We start from the raw sequence: 3,293 nt of genomic DNA on the forward strand, positions 1-3,293 counted from the left end.
GAAGAAAGGATATCAGAGGTTGAAGATCAACTCAAAGTGAGAAGGAAAGATTAGAGAAAACAGAGTGAAAATAAATGAACAAAGCCTCCAAGAAATATGGGATTATGTGAAAAGACCAAATCTACATTTGATGGTGTACCTGAAAGTGACGGGGAGAACAAAACGAGATTGGAAAACATTCCCAACCTAGCAAGCCAGGCCAACATTCAAATACAGGAAAATACAGAGAAGACTACAAAGATACTCTGCAAGAAGAGCAAACCCAAGGTACATAATCATCTGCTTCACCAGGGTAGAAATGAAGGAAAAAATGCTAAGGGCAGCCAGAGAGAAAGGTCAGGTTATCCACAAAGGGAAGCCCATCAGACTCACAGCAGATCTCTCGGCAGAAATGCTACAATCCAGAAGAGAGTGCGGAGCAATATTCAACATCCTTAAAGAAAAGTACTTTCAACCCAGAATTTCATATCCACCCAAACTAAGCTTAATAAGCAAAGGAGAAATAAAATCATTTATGGACAAGCAACTGCCAAGAGATTTCATTACCACTAGGCCTGCCCTACAAGAGCTCCTAAAGGAAGTACGAGACATGGAAAAGGAACAACAAGTACCAGCCACTGCAAAAACATACCAAACTGTAAAGATCATCAACACTATGAAGAAATTGCATCAACTAGCAGGCAAAACCACCAGCTGGCATCAAAATGGCAGGATCAAATTCACACATAATAATATTAACCTTAAATGTAAATGGGCCAAATGCCCCAATCAAGAGAGACAGACTGGCAAATTGCATAAAAACTCAAGACCCATTGGTGTGCTACATTCAGGAAACCCATCTCATGTGCAAAGACAAACATAGGCTCAAAATAAAGGGATGGAGGAAGATTTACGAAGCAAATGGAGAGAAGAAAAAAAAAAAAGGCAGGAGTTGCAATCCTAGTCTCTGATTAAAAACTTTAAACCAAGAAAGATTAAGAGACAAAGAAGGACATTACATAATGGTAAAGGGATTCATGCAACAGGAAGAGCTAAGTACCCTAAATATATATGCACCCAGTACAGGAGCACCCAGATACATAAAGCAAGTTCTTAGTGACCTACAAAGAGACTTGGACTCCCACACAATAATAATGGGAGACTTTAACACCCCACTGTCAATACTAGACTGATCAACGAGACAGAAAATTAACAAGGATATCCAGGACTTGAATGAACTCAGATATGGACCAAGTGGACCTAATACACATCTACAGAACTCTGTAGCCCAAAACCACAGAATATATATTCTTCTCAGCACCACATCACACTTATTCTAAAATTGACCATATAATTGGAAGTAAAACACTCCTCAGCAAATGCAAAAAAAAGGAAATCATAACAAACGGTCTCTTAGACCCCAGTGCAATCAAATTAGAACTCAGGATTAAGAAACTCACTCAAAACTACATAACCACATGAAAACTAAACAACCTGCTCCTGAATGACTACTGGATAAATAATGAAGGCAGAAATAAAGATGTTGTTTGAAACCAATGAGAAGGAAGACACTATGTATCAGAATCTGAGACACATTTAAAGCAACCTCTAGAGAAAAATTTATAGCACTAAATGCCCATATGAGAAGTGAGGAAAGAGTTAGAGGAGCAAGATCAAACAAATTCAAAAGCTAGCAGAAGGTAAGAAATAACTAAGATCAGAGCAGAACTGAAGGAGATAAGAGACATAAACACTTCAGAACAATCAATAAATCCAGGAGCTGGGTTTTTTAAAAGATCAACAAAATCAATAGACCACTAGCCAGACTAATAAAAAAGAAGAGAGAGAAGAATCAAGTAGATGCAATAAAAAATGATAAAGGGTATATCACCACTGATTTCACAGAAATACAAACTACCATCAGAGTTTACTACAAACAACTCTATGCATATAAACCAGTAAATCTAGAAGAAATGGATAAATTCCAGGACACTTACACCCTCCTAAGCCTAAACCAGGAAGAAGTTGAATCCCTGAAGAACCAATGACAAGATCTGAAGTAGAGGCAGCAATTAATAACCTACCAACCAAAAAAAGTCCAGGTCCAGAGGAGTTCACAGCCAAATTCTACCAGACGTACAAAGAGGAGCTGGTACCATTCCTTCTGAAACTATGGGTATCCTCCCAAATTCATTTTATGAGACCAACATCATCCTGATAGCAAAACCTGGCAGAGATACAATTGAAAAAGAAAACTTCAGGCCAATATCCATGATGAACATTGATGCAAAAATCTTCAATAAAATACTGGCAAACCGAATGCAACAGCACAGCAAAAAGCTTATCCATCACGATCAAGTAGGCTTCATCCTGGGGATGCAAGGCTGGTTCAACATATGCAAATCTATAAATATAATCCATCACATAAATAGAACCAAAGACAAAGAACACATGATTATATCCATAGATGCAGAGAAGGCCTTCAACAAAATTCAACAGCCCTTTATGCTAAAAACTCTTAATAAACTAGGTATTGATAGAGTGTATCTCAAAATAATAAAAGGTTTTTATGACAAACCCACAGCCAATATCATACTGGGTGGGCAAAAACTGGAAGCATTCCCTTTGAAAACTGGAACTAGACAAGGGTGCCCTCTCTCACCACTCCTATTCAATATAGTATTGGAAGTTCTAGCCAGAGCAATCAGGCAAGAAAAAGAACTAAGGGGTATTCAACTGTAAAAAGAGGAAGTCAAAATTGTCTCTATTTGCAGTGACATGATTGTATATTTAGAAGACCCCATCGTCTCAGCCCAAAATCTGCTTAAGATGAAAAGCAACTTCAGCAAAGTCTCAGGATATAAAATCAATGTGCAAAAATCACAAGCATTCCTATACACCAATAGCAGCCAAATCATGAGTGAACTCCCATTCACAATTGCTACAAAGAGAATAAAATAACTAGGAATACAACTATCAAAGGAGTGAAGGACCTCTTCAAGGAGAACTACAAACCACTCTTTAAGAAACAAACATTCCATGCTCATGGTTAGGAATCAATATCGTGAAAATGACCATACTGCCCAAAGTAATTTATAGATTCAATGCTGTGCTCATCAAACTACCATTGACCTTCTTCACAGAACTGGAAAAAACCACCTTAAACTTTATACGGATACAAAAAAGAGCCTGCATAGCCAAGACAATCCTAAGCAAAAAGAACAAAGTGGGAGGCATCATGCTAGCTGGCTTCAAACTATACTACATGTCTACAGTAATCAAAACAGTATGGTACTGGTACCAAAATATAGATA

This window comes from Cebus imitator, unplaced genomic scaffold (assembly GCF_001604975.1).
Source record: "Cebus imitator isolate Cc_AM_T3 unplaced genomic scaffold, Cebus_imitator-1.0 Scaffold88, whole genome shotgun sequence".
Taxonomy (NCBI): domain Eukaryota; kingdom Metazoa; phylum Chordata; class Mammalia; order Primates; family Cebidae; genus Cebus; species Cebus imitator.